This window comes from Camellia sinensis, chromosome 5 (genome assembly GCF_055761805.1).
Source record: "Camellia sinensis isolate YWXY chromosome 5, ASM5576180v1, whole genome shotgun sequence".
Lineage (NCBI taxonomy): Eukaryota > Viridiplantae > Streptophyta > Magnoliopsida > Ericales > Theaceae > Camellia > Camellia sinensis.
Genome location: NC_138965.1, coordinates 89,204,846 through 89,225,169, shown reverse-complemented (window position 1 = coordinate 89,225,169; position 20,324 = coordinate 89,204,846). Strand labels below are relative to the sequence as shown.

Here is a 20,324-nt window from a genome sequence, read left to right as displayed (position 1 = left end):
ATGGTTCCTTCCTTTAGACCCTCTAACAAGTTAAAAGTGAATGGGGTCTTAATAATATTTTCTGAGAGAAGAGTTAGAGAGAGAGGAAGAGAGAGAGATTATTTGTTAATTAAGCGTTCTTCCTTATATCACTTGTTAATCATTCTCCTATCCCTTTCAGCTGTCGTGATGGCCGAAAGTCTATGGTCTACTTACCGTCGATCATGGTGGTTTTACTATGCCCTAGAGCGAGAGGTCTTGTTGTATTTAATGTCGTGGCAGCCTCATTTAATGCTTAGTGTATAAGTGCAATAATTTTGCAAGATCTTTTTCTACCACGTGGCTGGCTCGCTACTTGACATATGTCTAATTGATGTCTAGGCTTGGCCACTGTGAGTTCCTTATTGGGCTTCCTGTTGGGCCTGTTTTTGGCTTCATGATGATAATTGATTAGTCCATGAGTTGGCCCCCCCTGGGCCATGCCCATTAGTAGTCCCTCATTCCCGAGCATAGCTTTAGTCCAGCTAAGGGAATAAAATAAATGAACGAAGTCCCCCGAGCCAAGCAAACATGGCCGACCAGAAAGAATGAAATAAAATAAGTGAACGGAGTCCCCGAGCCAAGCAAACATGGTCGACCAGAAAGAATGGATGAGTTGGAAGGTGGCTGACCAAGAGTGGCCGAACGAGTATAGCTGGCCTGCAAGGTGAATGACTTAGAAGGTGGCTGACCAAGAATGGCCAACCTGTAAGGTGGACGACCTGGAAAGTGGCCGACCAGGAGTGGTCGACCGGGTATGGCCGACCTGTAAGGTGGCCAACTAGGAGTGGCTGACTGATAAGAGCACATTAACGGTGCACAAGGCTCGAGGAGCGGGGATGCACGTGATGATGTGATGTGAAATGGACGTGAGCGATGAAAGGGAATTAGTGGTGGAAATGAATAACCCTATCCATCAATGTGGAGAAATCTAGGCTGCTGATGGGGATTTTGAACCGTTTTGGAGGTACAAAGTTATGATAGTGTGTGAATGCGAAATGGCTAATACCTTAATTTATTCGCTTTTCGCTTTCCCTCCACACTTTGGCAAAATTTTCAAACTGGCAAACTTGAACTTTGATCCCTGGAATACAGGCAAATTGTGGGCGTTTGCATTTGTACGTTTTACATACCTTATTGTAAAAAAATTGACACATACCAGACTTGACCACTTTCATTTCATGTGATTCTCCTATCTTTCACATTTTTAACTTCTTGGCTCCCACGACCGAAGCAATCATTAGAAACGTGAGAGAGATAGACCGAGAGCAAATGCCACCCTGAGGACTAACGCACTAGGGGATGACGATAGGGTTACCTTGGCTAAGAAATACAAGGTGGAAAAAATGGTGAAGAAAGGAACCGAAAAGCCTCATCGTTTGATACCGTCAACAATGATCTCTGCTACGTAATCGATTAGCCAAGTGGCCCCATGAAGGCCAACAAGGCAACGTTGATGGTTAAGGATTTGGAGAAAATCTGAAACAAGTACCAAATTTCCAAAAACTTGGAGTTGAGGGCTCCGACAATGGGGAAAAGGGCGTTGAATGCAAGACCCATGGAGTTCACCCTCTACGAAAAGGCATTGTTCGGAAGGTTGAGGTTGCCACTCCTCTAATTGGTTGTGGACATGTTGAATCGGATGGAGGTAATGCCAGGCCAGTTGGTACCGAATGCACGGAGAATACTATTCGCCAGCGCGATCTTCTTGCCACAGGTGATCGGAGGGCTACAAATGACGGTTGACGAGTTCTTCTCGTGCTACAAGGCGTCGGGCCAACAGGAGACCTGGGTATCGCTGTAAGCGGTGCCAGGCAGAGGATTGGTGGCTGGGCTCCTCTCGTCAGTTAAGGGGTGAAGAACAAAGTGGTTTTTTGTTTCAGAGAATGACGGGAGAGGGGTGAGGACAAGCTGGAAGATCCTCACTAGGTCAGTAGAGCTGAAGCTAACTGCAACGGAGGAGAGAGAAGTGAAGGAGGTAAGGCAATGTCTAGAGAAAGAGGGGCTTAGGTGGGATGATCTGGTTAAGCCCTCTGCTCTCTTTGCCACTGGTTTGGGCCCTAAACATGCAGAAGGGAACCCCATCCTAGAAAAGGTTGAGGCCAAGAGGAAGGCCCAAGAGGTTGATGATCACCAAGTGCTCGCTACGTTGAAAAAACTGAAGAAGTAGAAGCTGGGCCCAACTCCCAAGCCATACATGCACATGGTCACACGTCAACGCCCCAAAGCCTTGGGAGAGCGTGACCTAGAAACTGTTGTGCCATTGAAGGCACCAATTGATCCGATCAAGGAAAGGAACAGAGCTGAGATAAAGCAAGCAAAAAGGAAGAAGAGAAGCACTGCCAGGGGTGAGGTGGAAGGAAAAAAGGCAAAGAGGGCCAAAGAGAGTATGCCTGAGCCAAGGGCCGAGCCAACAGAGGAGGTAGAGACAGTTGCAGGCAAGGCCAGGAATGGTCACTGAGAGAGGCGAGGCCGACCCCTCCATTACAGAGTTAATGGACTTAGAGAAGGCATATGAGGGGAAAATAGAGAAGCAAATGACTGGCTTGCCTCCAACAAAGGAGACAAAGGAGGCAGAGCAAAGGGTGGAGAAGGAGCGCCGAGCCCTAGTGGGGACAAGTACAATGGGGAAGAGCTCTGCCTTCAGAGTAGTGAGCATCATTACTCGTCATCTAAGTGCAATGGTTGGTCGCTCATTACCTGAAACGAGCGAGCCAACCAACATCTTGCGGGACGCCATAGCCACTGCTAAACGCCAATTGGGCACCATAGATGATGCGACCGTTAGGGATATTTCTCAATTTGGGGAGGCGAACATTATGAGGGCGTTCTGCTCGGCCCAAATGGAGTAACTGACCTTGGTGACTGCTCTACTAGGCAAATGAGCGGTGACGAAGATGGAGACTGAACTGCTGAAGGCCCAGTTAGAGAAAGCGCTCGTTGAGCTGGAAGTGGCCAGAATAGAGATTGTCAAGTGGCAAAAGGAGGCACGAAGTGCTTGCTTCAAAGGGCATGTGTATGAGTAATGTTTAAAAGGGATGTAAATGTTAGCCTTGGTGTAGGGACATATAACCGACCGAGCGAAGAAAGACCAATCTGAAGCAGTGGCTGAACTGACCAGTGTCAAGGCTCAGTTAGGCCAGGCGAAACGCGAACTAGAGGGCGTTCGCCGAAGAGCGGGGTCACTAGAGGCCGAAATGGCAAGTGAGCGAAAGAAAGTGTTGGACGCCCAGCAGGCCTGTGTCATACCGAACGAAAGGCTAGAAGAGGCTCTGACCAACAATGAAGAGCTAAGTGAGTCGTCTCTGAAGGAGAAAGAAGAAGCTGACGCACGAGTTGCTAAGTTGGAGAGGGTATTCAATGCAGAGACAAAGGCTCTTGAAAAGGAGAGGAGCAAAGCTGCAGAGCTAGCCAAGGAGATAGTATCTGAAAAAGCGGCTTACCTCGAGCTCTACGCCGCAGTAGTGGAACAATTAAAGCAGTCTACTGAAGTCCAAATAGCAATAGATGCTATTGTGGCGTCAAGCCTGTCCAGAGAGAGAGGAGCTGAAGCTGGTCCATCAGGCTCGAGGGCAGCCAATTAGGTGGAGGGGCAAATAAAAGCGAAGATAATCCAGAACTTCCAATAGTTCAACTATTATAACCACTTGCTGAGCAAGGATAGCGGCTGGGTGAGGTTTAAGCAAAGAATGTAGGCAGCCTTCCCAGACATTGACTTTACCGCTGTGAAGTCAGGAGAGGAAGACATTGTTGGTACGCCGCTAAATGAGGGGGTTGAAGAAGAAGACCTCTTATCTAGTGAGACAGAAGAAGACTGAGTGGGGGTTGGGGAAGCTCAACGGCAACTTAGCAAATGTAATTGGAGTGTTATGCAAATTTTCCTTGTAAAGACTTGTACATTTTATAATAAACTTGTGCATAATACAAAAACTGGTCTTGGAAATTGTTGAGTGATAACCGTTGGTCTCACTATGTGTGTCCATTGAAAAATGTGTTTTGAAAAATGAATTACTTGAAATGAAGGACGAAATGGAGTTTGAAAAATGTAACATGTAAAATGTATGGGTGAAGATAAGGGTTCAAAATTGAAAGTAAAATAAACCAAAACTCCAAGCAAAACTTAAAAATGAACATTTTTTGGCGATCTATAAGAAGGTTCTTTAGGATGGCCACTAATCATGCAATTACATGAAAATTGGACTTGTGTAAAAACAGAAGGTGAGGCGGTGAAGTTGGTCACAAAATGAAGCGATGGTGCCACCATTGAATTTTGAAGTTAAAAAAGGTAATTGTAAACGAAAAGTATGCTGGGCTGACCTTCAGTCAGGCAAAGGGGTCGAAATTAAAAGTGTGCACCCTTTTTGTCGTTGTGCTCTTGGTTTTAAGGTCGGTCGAGTGACTATAAGGTAGGTCGATTGTCAATCGGTCTGAGGTCTATATGCTCAGTCTAGATGCAGCTTATAGAACTCAGTCTGGTTAAGGTCTTCGCGCTCAGTCTGGCTGAGGTTTTATTAAACTCAGTCGGGCTGAGATCTTTATGCTCAATCTGGCTGAGGCTTTATTAAACTTAGTCGGGCTGAGGTATTCGTGCTCAATCTAACTGAGACTTTATTAAACTCAGTCGGGCTAAGGTCTACATGCTTAGTCTGGCTGAGGTCTTATTAAACTCAGTCGGGTTGAGGTCTTCGTGCTTAGTTTGGTTGAGGCTTTATTAAACTTAGTCGGGCTGAGGTCTATATGCTCACTCTGGCTGAGGCTTTATTAAACTCAGTTAAGACTCACAAAATGTGCAACATAAATAACAGAGTTTGAATGTCTTTTTCATTAGTACAAAGTCCTGCCATGATGAACTTATACATTGCATTGAAAAGACAAAATTGAACAAGTGGTTCGAATATCAAAATAAACAACATGAGAGGAAAATACTTCATTTTACTGAAAGTACCGCTTCAAATGCTCAGCATTCCATGGGTGAGGGAGATCTGTGCCCTCCATATCCTATAGCGGTAAGTGCCTGGTCATACCCTAGATTTGACAATATAAGGCCTTTCCCACTTAGCTGCTATCTTGCCCTCGGTCGGGTTTTTAGTGGCGAGAGTTGCTTCTCGTAGGACTAGGTCTCTCACTGCAAATTCTTTAGGTCTGACCCGACTGTTATAGTGCTGCTTTATCTGTCATTGGTATGAAGTTAGTCTGACTGCAACTGTCATGACCCAAACTCGCTCCTATGAGTTTAGCGCCGCAACCGGCCAGTAATCCTTGGATTACCGAATGCCTCTTAATAGAATAATTTATAATTAGGGGTTGCGGAAGCAAATATAGAAACATACATAGTCCATTGAGTTGTGGAGACATATATGGGACAGAAATTTTATACTTTACACACATATGTGTGACGTCAAAAGGCAGTAATCTTGCATCACATTCATTATAGATATAGCCCAAAGGAGATTATCCCTATATGCAGATAACAGAGAACTTGTTCTATAACCAAAGGAAGACAAGGTCTTGAACATAAGCCATTTAAACTTGACTCGCTTACAAAAGGGAACCTCCTCGGAGGCACAACGGCTAGCTGACAAAACTAAAAAGCCAGGTCCTCAATTCTGAACTTGGTCACGCGCCTGGTCACCTACATACATAATATAAATCGTGAGCGGAAGCCCAATGAATAATAACAAAGTAAAGGGTTTAAATGAATGATGTCTATCACAAATATACTTCAAATTTCTTATTGAACAGAAGCATAACCATATTCGTATCAGAAACTGAATCATAAACATATCTATATCATGAGTGGTGTATCCGTTAGCATCAAACATATCTCTTTGGTCAAGCTTAGTAAGTTCATATTGGAACCTCCAGTACCGGGTAACATATTTGATACATGAGCCACAGTATTGTTTCCCCTAGGCGAGGGCCTGGGCCACAGTATTGTCTCCCCCGGGTGAGGGCCTCATGACCATAAGCCACAATATTATGTCCCATGGGCGAGGGCCTCTACTAAGGATACCACATAAACATTTCAAGAAAGTGGATCATCATTATGTAATTACATAATAGCCTTTTGTATCATTCAAAAACAATTCATATAATATCATAATGTTCAGAAAGTATTTCATATCAAACATAGTTTTACTAAGTTATTACTCACAAATAGCTTCACAAATAGTTTGGCAGCAAAACCAATGGATCAACCGCTCACGGCGCGTGACCTACAACAGCACATAACAAATACACATTTGAAACACACGCTTGAAATATACTTAACCCTTTATGTTATGTTCTTAGTGTGTTTCTACGTTTTACTCTCATTAATATGTCTTAATCTTGGCTTAGAAGTGCCTATGATACAATGAGGATGCTAAAAATGTGTTTGGAAACACTTAACAAAACTTGTTGAAAACAGGGATCCCGCTCAAGCATACCTTCCTTTGCTCGAGCAGATATGCGAACATGTGAGAGGCCGCTCGAGCATGAGACTCAGGTCCTTACTCGAGCGCAATTATTGTCGCTCGAGCAGTCTGCAAAAACATAAAACTTCTGGGAGCATGCATTTCACGCTCAAGTGAACTTCTTGTTGCTCGAGTAGGGATTCAAAACAAAGGTGGTCGCTCGAGCGCAGGATCTATCGCTCGAGCAGAGAGTGCAAATTCTGGGTTTTCCAAATTCGCCCCCAAGCTACAAATCTTGAATTCAACACTTCAAAACTCATCATTTTGGGCCAAAACTTGAGGAAAGTTGTCTAAACTTGAAAAACATTGAGAATTAAAGATCATTTCATGAAATCAAGGCCCATAAGCTTGACAATTGAGCAAATTCAAACTTGAATTGTGAAAACATAACATGAATATGACATGGATGGAGTGATTTGAGCTTCAAGTTTCCACATCATGAGCAAATGAGGTGTTTGGGTCAAAAACATGTTGAGTTCCTTGAACAAAACCTAAGTAGAGACATGCATGTGGAGATTCTTGAAAATTAACTTATCAAATTATGAGAATTATGCATACATGCATGATACACTCCCAAAATCAACTATCTAAGCTTAATTCTTGCCTTCCTATAGGATTTTTTTTGAATTCATGAGTTGGCTAACTTAATTGTATTATCAAAAGCTTGAGTTCTCACCTAAACTTCTCAATTGAGCTTCAAGTAGACCAATTCTTGAGTAATCAAGCTAATCCTCCTTTGTTCTCTTCAATTCTCTAGCAAGTCCCTTTTGATTGAATTCAAGTCTACCTCCCTCTCACTCTCTCTCACGTTTGTGTGTGTGAGTGAACTCAAAATGTATTGAAAATGAAAGAAATGGATGAGTGAGAGCACTTAAGAAGCCTTATATAGGCTTGCCTAAAGATGGTTAATTAAGGCTAATCAAATGGGTATTAAATTAATCTAATTTAATCGTTCCGAACTGAATTTTAATTAAACTTACCATAAAATTCTAAAAATTCCTAATAACACATAACCAAAGCCAATTCCGTAATCGGATGCCGATAAGGCCTTCAATTCACAAACCGAAACATAAATATGAATAGATCTTTTTACGTTAAACATATATAAACACAAATAAGGCAACGTATGATGCAAAATTTCACTTAATTACTTATTAGACATAATTAAGCATGGATTAACATTAATCATGGGTCGGGGTTGTTACAGTGACTAATTCTCATATTTCTTCTATGAGGTCTAAATCAATCTTTTGGAATTCTTCTTTCAGGTCTGGATCGGGATGCATTACCTTGGGGATCGACAGACTAACTTCCACGCGGATGACCATCTCGACACTGTATGTTAAGCGAAAAGAAGTCTCTCTTCTGGGAGTTCATGCTGTCGTCTGATACGCCAAGAGCATATTCGGTAGCTCTTCTACCCAGAAACCCTTAGTTGCTTCTAATTTAGTTTTGATGATTTTCAACAGGGAGCGATTAATAACTTCAACCTGCCCATTAGCTTGTAGATGGCCTGGAGAGGAAAAACATGTCTTGATACTAAGCTCTTCACATAATTCCTTGAATTTGGCATTGTCGAATTGTTTTTCGTTATCTGATACGATGGCCTAAAGAACGCCAAACCTGCATACAATGGATTTCTAGATGAACTTGGTAGTATTCCGTTCGGTGATCTTGGCAAAGGGCTCTACTTCTACCCACTTGGTGAAATAGTCAATGGCAACCATAACGAACTTGACTTGGCCTTTTCCAGTTGGCAAGGGACCTATTAGGTCGATTCTCCATTTGGCAAAGGGATAAAGACTGTTAAGTGTAATCAGTTCTGTTGGAGGGGCGTGAGGCATGTTAGCAAAGTGCTGGCATTTGTCACATTTGAGTATGAAATCGTTGGCATCTTAGCTGAGAGTAGGCCAGAAGTAGCCAGTGCGGAGAATTTTATGTGCCAAAACCCGTCCCCCTGAGTTGTTACCACAAGCTCCTTGTATTTCTCTTATCACATAGGTAGCTTGATCAGCATTCAGATACCTGAGGTATGACTGTGATAACCTCTGCTTGTATAAGATGCCTATAATGATAACATAATTAGCCAACCAAGCTGTGACCTTGTCAGCTTCCTTATTATATTTGGGTAATACTCCCTTTTCTAAGAACAAGATAATATCTTGTGCCCATGGGACGTGCTCATTGTGAAATAAGCGGACCTCTTGTTGATCTTGTGAAAATGCTAGATGTGCCAGGTATTCGAGTCTAACTCCATGACCGAGGTCTGACTGGTTTGCCAAGGCTAATTGGGCCATTTCATTTACTTGGGAATTCTCAGACCGTAGGATATGCTTGATGTGGAAACTGTTGAAGAGGCGGGTGAGGGGTAGGTAGGTATGCTAAGCATGCATGGTGTACCAAAACCAACACACAACAAGGTTATATCATGGCATAATAAACATGAAAAACAGCCGAGACATGATCAATACACACTCTAACATGATGCTCCCTCAAGAGGCCAAAAAGGGTCTCTTTCAAGGACAACAATGAGAGGGGGTGGCCCTCCCCTTTTGGAGACTTCAAGGCACCATCTCCGCCACTAAAATCCCTCAAGATTTCAGTGGTGAAGAGGCTCAAACACCAAAGTCTCGAAACTTGCACAAAATAGCACAAAATAGGGCCTTTCAAGGCCTAAGAGGGGTCAAACACCTCCAAACCACAAAACACTCTAAACAAACTATTTAGAGGGCCTAAAAACAGAACTTTTTTGTATTATACACCAAGCTCAAAAACGATTTTAAGACAGGTAAAAATACAATGCAAAAATGGGGAATAAATGGGCTAATTTCTTACCCTTGAAGACCCCTTCAACAATGATGCTCCAACAGCTCCTTTTAGGTTGAAAACAGCTCCAAAACTTCAAAACCAACCTCTTAGAACCTCAGTAGCTAAGAGAATGTGAAACACTATGTGTTTGTGTGCAATAGTAAGACACAAACACAATTAAACACACACAAGAGGGAGATATAGAGATAGAAAGTGTATGGATTCTAACCCTAGAACTCAAAACCCTAAAATGGCTGTCTAAAAAATATCTAAAGTGTCTAAAGTGTCTAACCCTAAAGCCAAGAGAGAAGACTCTCTCTTATAGAGCCTTTTGTCTTGTAAAGCTTACAAGACAAGCTTCTAAAGAGAGAGATCCCTCCATACACGTGTATGGAGGGGAGCCAAAAGCAAGACAGTTGTGATAAAATATCTGCAAAAGCAGATGCACAGTAGTCGGCCGGCCAAAGATGCCATTTTGGCAAAAAGGAGTGCCGACCGGCAAAATAGATTGCCGATGGAAACAAAAACCAGCCGGTGGCCTCTGGCCATGGCCGGTGGTGTGTGGGGATGCCTCTCAAGGCATTCCCTGCCCCTCCAAGGAAAAACACAAGTGTTTGGTGCAAAACCAGACACAAAACGGTCAAGTTCGGAGATCCTGAGACAAGACGCGTAGCCGAGACCTCCGGGAACTCCAAACGAACACAAACAAGGGTAATCACCAAGTGTTCTAATGGTGACGTCCAAGTCTTGAGGACGGTCAAAAATGGGGTGTCTACAAATACCAGGATTACTGGCCGGTTACGATGCTAAACCTATAGGGGCGGGTTTTTATTGTGACAAGTTTGATGCAAATTCACTTGAATTTATTCTCTTGTTGATTCAAACACTTAGTTTATAGGTTGAATTCTTACCTTAATTCTTCAATTAGGCTCTAGATTGCTATGTCTTTGAGTTTCCAAGTCAAATTCCTCAATTTTCTAAGAAGTTCTTCATCCTGAAGCTTTGATCTCAATTCTCTCTTGGTCTCTCTCTCTCTCTCTCTCTCTCTCTCTCTCTCACACGCACACTCACGTTTGGGAGCTCAAAGATGACACAATGAGAGTGTTTTGTATTATTCTAGAATCAAATTAGCCTTGTATAGGCTTGGTTAAGCTAAATTAATTAATCATTGATTAAACTAATCAATTACAATTATTTTATTCTAATTATTTAGTTCCAAATTGAATTCTACGTAATCTTACTTGAAAATTCTAAAAATTCAAAATAACACATTAACCTAGGCAAATTCGTGATCGAATGCCGATAGAGCCTTCAATTTGCATATTGAATCAGAAAGTTAGACAGATGTTTCTACGTCAAATAGATGTAATCACAAATAACACAATACACATGAAATATATTTATAATTTCCTCTTAATTACTTATTAGACATTCTTAATCATGGTTTAATGACTAATCATAGTTCAGGGTTGTTGCAGTCTTCCCCCCTTAAAGAGTTTGGTCCTCCAAACTCGAATTACCTTCATTTCGAAAGAACGTAGGGTCCAATGGAAACAAGTCCGGATATTTCTTCATCATATCTTCTTCTGTTTCCCATGTTGCATAAGTTCCTCCATGATTTTGCCAATCAACCTTCACTAATAGAATCTCTTTGTTTCTCAATCTTTTGATTCTTCGGTTGACAATTTGAATTGGGCATTCCTCGTAAGTATAATCATCTTTCAAAGGCACATATGTTGGCTCAACTACATGTAACGGATTTCTCAAATAATCCCGAAGCATTGAAACATGAAAAGTATTGTGTATATTCTCCATAACGAAGGTAAGGCCACTTAATACATCACCGGATTAATTTTCTCAATGATTTCGTACGGGCCAACGTACCGTGGTGCCAACTTGCCTTTAACCCCAAATCGAGTTTGCTCTTTTCTTGGAGTTACTTTTATAAACACATGATCACCGACTTCATATTCTCTTCCTCTTCTTTGGACATCCGCATAACTCTTTTGACGATTTTGTGCAGTTTTCAAACGTTGCTGAATCAGTTTCACTTTCTCAATCGTCTATTGGACCAATTTCAGTCCCAATAATGGTTTATCACCTACTTTGGCCAAACAAATTGGAGATCAGCATTTTCATCCATATAATGCTTCATAAGAAGCCATACCGATACTTGAGTGATAACTGTTGTTGTACACAAACTCGGCCAATGGCAAATAAGCTTCCCAATTTCCTTGGAAATCTAACATACACATTCTGAGCATATCTTCTAAGGTTTAAACGGTTCATTTAGATTGGCTATCCGTCTGTGGATGATAAGCAATGCTAAGCCTCAGTTCTGTTCCCAAGGCTTATTGTAAACTCTGCCAAAATTTTGAAGTAAATTTTGAATATCTATCAGACACAATGGATATTGACACTCCGTGCAATCTCATAGTTTCATTCACATAAATGTTAGCCAATTTATTCGTATTATAAAAAGTTTTGACAGGTAAGAAAAGTGCTGATTTAGTCAAACGATCAATAATTACCCAAATAGAGTCCACATCTCTAGAAGAACGAGGTAGACCGACAATGAAGTCCATCGTAACATGCTCCCAGTTCCATTCCGGTATTGGAAGCAGCTGAAGTAATCCAGCAGGTCGTTGATGTTCAGCTTTTACTAAACCATTATTGTTCTCATAATTTTTAAAATGTCATTGACATTTCATTCTAATAATATTTTTGTAACTTTTTTTATTTAAAATATTTTCTTTATGTTTGCAAACTAAAAAAAAATTCCAAAATTTAGGAGGGGCATGTGACCTTCTGGTCCCTTACTTCTTCCGCTACTAGGAAGAGGGCTTTGATGGGAGAAAAGAGGAATTGGAGAGTGTGAGTGACGAGTGACGGGGTGGGGAGGGACTTCGATTCGAGAAGAGGGGGGTTGGTGGGGGAGGCGATGGAGGAGGTGGTGGCCAGCGGTGGAAATGATTAGGGTAAGAGTTTAGTTGAAGAAGAAAGGGATAGTTTAGTAATTCCATTTAAAAATAAAGATATAATAAAAAAAATGTGCCGAAAAAGGGCAAGTGGTGTTCGCATATAGAAGCCCCCTGACAATTCAGTCAACGACTACAGCTGAACAAAAGACAAGCCTTGACTAGTGCTCATTTGATTTTTGTTTTCCATTTTCCGTCGATTTCTCAGCACCCAAAAAACAGCATCCACATGTTGTTTTCTCGAATCTTTTCGCAGAGTTATGATTACTCTTGGAGTTTTGAAATTCCAATACAACACTAGACCATTCATTCCACTTCACAACAGTCGCATAACCCTGGAAATGAATTTTATTCTCAGTAAGTGAAATCTCAAGCCTTTCTTCTTCTTCTTCCCTTTTTTTTTTTTGGGTTTAATCTGTTTTTTCATAAAGAATCAACATCACTGAGAAAGTCATGAAGTCTGATCCATCCTCAATCCAAATCTTTTTGAAAATTTGATTTTCTTATTATGCATTTATTTTGAATCATATTCTGATCTGCAAAATCCAAGTTTGCTATTTCTGGGTTACTCTTAATGTAGAACTTTTATAATGCAGTTATGTGTATATACACATCTATTCTTCTATCTGTTTTATTATATAAAGAAAACCTTTGAGTTGGTGTAGTTGAAGCCATTTACCAAACACGTAGTGTGTGCTAGGACTTTTAGTTAGTTGATATGTAAAAAGCATTTCACTTTGCTAGAGCTTGCCAAAAGGGTAGATGTATTTAGGGGTGATAATTGAACCATACAACTTGAGCTTGACTCGTGTTTGGTTCGTTAAAAGCTCGTTTGAGCTCATTTTATTAAGTAAACAATTCAATCTTGAACACATTTTTGAACTCGTTAAAGTTTTCAAACCAAGTTTGAATAGTCAATAGCTCATTCGGGCCGGTTCGATAAGCCTAAAATTATTTAAAAATACCAAACTACTCGAGCTTGGCTTGACAAAAGCTCATTTGAAATCAGCTCAAAAGTGTTTTTGGGTGAATACGGCTCAAAAACGAACTAAACTTGAACAAATTTTAAAATTCGCTAAAATTTTCAAACCAAACTTGAACAGTTCACTGTTTGGCTTGTATATCACCCCTAAATGTATTGCAATAAATTAAACTAGGGGGGATTTTCAATATGCTGGTGGCTTAGACATCTTCATAGTAGTTGGATGACTTTAATATATCCCCTGTATTGCATCTTATCAATCTTCTATAGTTGTATTGCACCTTATCATTCTTCTTTAGTTTGTTGCTTACTCTCATGTTTTCTGGTGGTTGTAGTACTTCTTGGATATTGTTAAAGTTGGAATATCCCCAAAATGCAATTTTTTTGTGTGGTTATTGTCAAAATTTGAGGTTTGTACGGTTCAATATTTAGTAGTTAGGTATTTCCAATTGAACTCTATTAGGTAAATTCATATGGAAGTAAGGAGTGTGACGGCTGGTTGCATCTTGTGGTCGATTCGGAACTCATTACTTTCACAGTTAGGACCGACTGCATGAGATATGTTGTTTTCATGGTTTTGAGGGTAATTGGATAAGGAGACCTCACTATGAACCTTGAAGATGGTATGGCCTAATATTTTCTATAAAGTATTACATAAGTGGGAGTTTGATGCAATGGACTCCTTTTGAGATGATTTACATGGTCCTAATAAGATGTATGGTGGATGAGCAAAGGTGGAAGATGGCTTGAAGGAATTAAGTTAGCAGGAAATTGTTCTACTAAGTGTTATTGTCTGGGAGGTTCCGCTTTTCCTGTGGGAAGAAATTTCATAGATGAAGATATTGTTCAAGGTGACTCTTTTGCATTGAAGTTTTTGAGGAGCTAATGAACTATTGATTATTTAAGATGGAGAGCTAGAATAGTTTTTAATTGGTGTTGAACCTATAGAGGAGCATCACAAAGGAAGAGGGAAGTGTTAGTGCATTATGGGCAATGAAGCACATGTACAGGCATTGATATGAGTATTGGTACGTTGATACGGTAAAATCTATAAAAAAAGGATACTGTTATGGCTAGGTACATTTGTAAAAGAAAATATATTTTATTTTGGAGTAATGCACAAATTAGTTAAATGACTTAATTGGTTAAAGATCCAACTTACAACCCACATTTTAATGCCAAAAGTAAGGTATAAACAAAGTTAAATGTCATTATATTAAAGAACCTACAAACGAAAGCTTTTAAAATCATGTTAAGCATAGAGAAAAAATCCAATGAAACTAACTTTACTATATGTATATATATATACTAGGTACCTCTAGGGTACGAGAAAAATTAAGAAAAAAAATTGGGTTATGTGTTTCGTGTATCCATTATGCATGTAGAAGTAACCATGCAAAATACTAGTACCCAATACTTACCTAGTAGGGGTATGACATGTTTTTCGAAGTACTTATGCTTTATAGATTATGGGATGACTTGTTTAACACATCCGATGCTGCAAACTCATGCTGAGGATTGTTGGGGAAGGTAAGGAGTTTGATCAAGGGTGAAAAGGGTGTGGGTAATTATTCCTTTCGTGTGTGATGTAGTGTATTGGAAGGAGAGGAATGAAGGACTCTTGAGGTAGTGAAAATTCAAGATCAAGGTAATATGTCGAAGTATACAATGTTGAGTGTAGCCAGTTTATTTGTTTGCCTGTTTAGTTTTATTTTTATTTGTATAGTTATTTATTTACCTATTTATGTGGCTTCTTGTGTCTTTCTCTTCTATAAATTCTTTTATAGACTTCCATATAGAATTTGACTTTTGTTTTTGATAAATAACCAAATTTTATTAAAAAGCATCAAGATGACGCAAATAATACAAAAATGGAAGCCAAGAAGGCCTAACAAAACTAACAAATCAAATCCTCCACAAAATCTACAGAAGCCAAAACATTTGGATCAACCTTGCTCGTCACCCAACTATATAACATAGTAAAAGGCTCCTTTCTAACCAAGGAATCAAATGAGACACCCCCTAAAACACCCGTCTATTGTGCTCCAACCAAATCAGCCACATTAAGCAATGAGAAGCAAGTATCCAAGCCTTCCGACGCCTTCTCCCAACCCTTTCCCCTACCCAACTCTGCAAGACTGCCGGCACCCAAAGAAACCCAAAAGTCACAACCACAAGCATCCAAAGTCGAGAAGAAACCGGACAGTGAATAAGCAAATGATCCACCGACTTTGTGCCCTCGCAACATAAGCTACACCAATTCATCAATATATGGCCATGGCGAATTAGATAATCAATAGGTAGAATATGCTCCTAAGTCACTGTCCAAATGAAAAAAGCGTCCTTAGATGGCGTCCCTGGCACCTACACACAAGTATCATCCTTAACAAATGCATCATAGAACGAGGACACAGAGAACATCCCCTTAGCCCGAGGACAATCCAAATCAGAGAAAATTCACCTTTCCCCCAACCTGCAACCCATATAGGAAACCCAAAAGCTCCACCAACTTATCTTGCCCCCAATCCTAGACATCATGACGCAAATGCACATCCCAAACAGTTGACTACCTTTGCCCAATTACCACAGCATCCACCGTCACCTCTCAATTAACAGCAATGCCAAAAATCAAAAGAAATCGTGATTCTAAAGACAAGTCACCACACCATGTATCCCTCAAAAATCAAATTCTATCCCCCGCCCCTACCTTTAACCTAACCCTTCTCCAAAACTCCTCCCAACTCAACCAAATCCCCTTCCACAAACCATGGCCATGAGACTGCACCACTCTTCCCAAACACCGTTCACCCCTCCCCAACCCAAATTTTGCCACCATCACCCTCCTCCAAAGATGATCCCACTCCCGGACAAAGAGCCACAATCACTTTCCCCGCAAAGCCACATTGAACCTAACCAACCTCCGCAACCCCAAACCCCCTTCCACCTTGGTCCACGGAGAATTTGACTTAGTAGATAATACATAGGGATTATTACAAAAAAGGAAATAAATGAAAATTTATTCACAACCAGGACGACTAAAAGATTGAATTTTTAAAAGTATATATATTCCAAACTTATTTACATATGAGTCAAAAATCACACTTGATGCAATTGAAAGGTCTTTTGCCCATGTACTTGTCCTACATGAATACCATCAGACACGGGAATGAAACAGGAATGAACCGCTTCAGTTTCTCGTAATGTCTTCAGCCAATCATCGAAGAATGATGACTGCAGACAGATGTAATGACAGAAGATCTAAGACTGAAGATGTGAATTAAAGAACAAGAATGGGGAATGATGCTGATTGGAATTCAATAGATGATGAGTCATGTTAAATACTCTAAAGCATCAGATCAGTCAAGAATAGCTTTTAAAACAATCAGATCAGTCTACAACAGGGCTAGCCAGAGTGCCATCATCTCTGCCCCTTCCTTTACCTGAAGTTCCAATTTAACAGCTTTGACGACTCTGCTGTCTCCAGCCTCCATGCGCTCCGCCCTCAACCTCCCACTCAACTAAATGTCCTCTCGCTCTGTGTCCCACATAGTCGGGCTCGCTGCTACCCTACTTGGCAACAACTCAGTCATCGGGTTATCAAATTATAGCAAACCGGACCAGACGTGGTATGAGCACTTTGTGAGGGTGGAGTATATGATGCTAGAAGTGCGATGCAACAAGCATGCCGTTGACTTGTGGGTCATACATGACTTTCGTTAATGAACGTCCCACAGGAATCTGAACTAATTCATTCTAGCCGAAACCTGAGCTAGTTCATTCTAGCGCCGGCTACGGCAGTGTCTCGTTCAATATCATCATGGGAAACAACGAATTTTCCATTACTTTAAATGTGATTTTGACTCATATGTAAATAAGTTCATAGCACATAGACTTTCTAAAACACTAAATCTTTTAGTTGACTTGAATGTAAATAATTCGTCATTTATTTCCTTTAGTCTAATAATCCCTAATAAATAACATGCATATTCTCATATTACCCTGCATGCAAATTAGTTCTGCCCTCTCTTTTGGCATTCTTTAGTGCATATGTTTGATTATTATAAAAAAAAAAAATAAAAAAAAAAATACAGCCATTCGGCTATTTTATTTGGTTATACTGTTCAAATTGACTTTGATCCATTATCATTTGGGAACCTCCTCACTACATCATATCATAATATCTCTTAGTATTTTTGTCTTCCTTGTCCTCAATTTGTACTTCTTTTGATCTTTAATAAAATTCTTCTATTGGCACTCTGAGAATTTGTCTTCTTCATTGCTCAGTTATCATGCGTACTTTCATAAACTAACTTTGGGAATATTTTTTATCCTTGGCAAGTTTTCCTAACAATGAAGTTGAAATTCTCCAGATGGATAAGCTAAAGGTCTAAACTGTTGAAAATAGTCAAATTGAGAACCCAATGGCACAACCTGTTGAATATCTCAAGATAGATCCAAAGACCCAACATATGTTGGACCATACAACAACTGAATTTGGGGACGATAAATTTTGGCCACTTTCGGGGAAACCATGCTTTCATGTGTTTCTAGTTAAATCTCAGCTCAAACCCTTGTATCACTTGGTAATCACTTTATCATTAATGCATGATTGATTTGGTGAACATTTGATTCCAGTCCAATGCTAGCTCGTTGATATGGTGTATTAAGTGTTCATTTAACTGTGGCACACATATAATTCTAGCTTTATGATTGGTGCATCAAAAAACTAGTGGTTAATTTGAAAGGTGCTATGTTTTTAGCTATGTTATTTGGACTCTCATGCATAAAGTACCTATGTCTGACACTTGTCACTTGACATTTTTTTTTGATAACCGAGTGTCCGGGCCAGTTTGCATGCACCTTGACTAGTCTTGAGCCTTGAAGTTAACAACTGGGTAAATCTCCAGTGCCCCCTTGGGGTGACTCAAAGATTTTGGATCTTATCCTCAAGTCTTTACCGCTCGGCCAACCCTTTGGGGTTACTTCTCACTTGAAATTTGAGTAAGGATATTCGATTTGTACCCAATGTTTAGTTGGACATTCATCTAGAGAACATATTTAGTAATTCGAGTTTACTATAAAACTTGTGTAAAACTGTATTACGCAAGTAATGTAATAATGTGGAATACATACGGGAACTAGATATTGTTTTTGTATATGAAAGGGACACTCAAATCCAAGAGAAAATCTTGAATTCATAAGAAAAAGAAAATCTCTAAATATTATTGATAGAATTTTTTTTTTTTTTTTTCCGCTCTAAGGTTTACATTACATAAGTATTTATAACAATCTAAACCTTGGAGACCAAACAATCTAAAATTTAGAAAAACTAAATTAGTGCAAATTAGGAAATTTAATAATTTTAGGATATTCCATTTTAAATTACAAGATTCCCAGTCCAATATGATATAAAAACTATAGAAACTCGTAAAATTGTGTCCTACATGAAATTGTGTCTATATGACGCATTGTGAATACAATTTTACCTAGAAAGTAAAAAACAGTATATTAAAGAAAGATGAATATTTTGCTGTGTACCTAGGACATCATGCCATGTCCGTGGGCATGGAAATTAGATGGATTGGACATTTCGACACAAATGCCCTGACCCAACACTCTTATTCGAGTCCATGTAACATAGTTTCAATGAAGTTGTGAGATGTCCATATCATTGGTCTCATTATCAGCGATTTGCAAGAAGTAATGCTATGTTAGATGAGCACAACTTATGCCATTAATTGTACACACTATTTTTACAAAGACTGGTTAATGTGCGAAGTGAATTTATAGAAGTTTTCTTTGGTGCTATCAGGTTCTTCCGGTGAAAATCCAGTCTATGCTTCCTTGTTCTACAGTCCCTGTGGTTCTTACTTATTGTGGCAAGAAATGGGAGATGATTTACTATGGAGAAAAAAGTGCCAAAAGGTTCAATTGGAAAGAATTTGCTATTGACAATGGTCTGAAGGTTGGGGATGCATGTGTATTTGAACTCATGGAAATCAGCAAGACGAATCTCAAGTTCAGAGTTCAAATTCTCAGAGGTGATTTTCCATCTCAATTGCTAGAAAGGGTAAATGGTGAAACTTCAAGCACTCCTATAATTATCGATTAGGATCTCCCTACTGATGGGAAGATTAATCTAATTTTTAGTACAAGATTCCACTTTTCTTAAAAGCGACTAAAAGGTATGTGAAATTCTAACAGAGTAGCTTTGCTGTTTTATGTATATGTACCTGGGTTTGATGTTTAAATGCATGGGGCTTATCTTCAGATGCTATATAGTAGCGAAATTTAACTCGAACAACACTTAAATAAGGGGTAAGAATGGACTTCAGATGTCATATAGTAGTGAAGTTTTCGAAAAGGATTCATGCTACCATGGTCTTAGAAAATTTTGGGAACAGTGACAATGTTCTTGCTATTTATCCTAATCTCTGCAATTACTGAAGTTTGAGTTCACCTCTTATAGTACTTTAGCAAGAAACCGGTAGAAACTTCTATCATATCATTGTGTATTTTCTTCAACTGGAAATGGGGTATGCAAACAGTTTAATAGAGTCTGAGAGTTGAGATTTCTTAGGTAAGTTTACTTGAATTTTGATGTAGACAAGCTAAATATGGATTTATGATTGTGAGCATATGGGCCCACCTTGACATGTGGCGCCCACTGGCTATGCCATTTCAACATACAACAAGCCTCACATGCCACATGTCAGTTCAGACCAATATACGTGTGGACCAATCACCAAGTTGGGCACCCTAAACTATACTTAGCATTGCCTAGCTTACTCAAGCTCAGGGCTGGTTAGCAACCCCACAGCCCCACCAAGTTGGATCTCCATCTCAAAGTTGGGATGATTGCATTTACCTAGGTTGGGAGCAGGACCTAGGGTACATGCCAATTGGAGGCTGGAACTCAAAGTTCATCTAGGGCGCTGATCGAGCTACCCCTATGGGACAAGGCCCACTCAGACCAGTCTTAGAGAGAGGGGCTTTGTCCAAGTTCTGACACATCGAAAGTTGTATCATACCTACCTCTGAACTACCCTAACACGCCCATAAAGGTATGTATTATACCTACTA

The 20,324-nt window shown here is 40.0% G+C and overlaps 1 non-coding gene across 1 annotated transcript; it reads left to right on the top strand.

The window, feature by feature from the left end:
* The first annotated feature begins 12,314 nt into the window (after nucleotides 1-12,314).
* LOC114299703 (uncharacterized) lies at nucleotides 12,315-19,511 on the top strand. The gene is made up of 3 exons (XR_014329742.1): nucleotides 12,315-12,616; nucleotides 17,612-17,824; nucleotides 19,054-19,511. It is a non-coding gene; the product is annotated as an uncharacterized LOC114299703 (transcript).
* The last annotated feature ends 813 nt before the right edge of the window (nucleotides 19,512-20,324 follow it).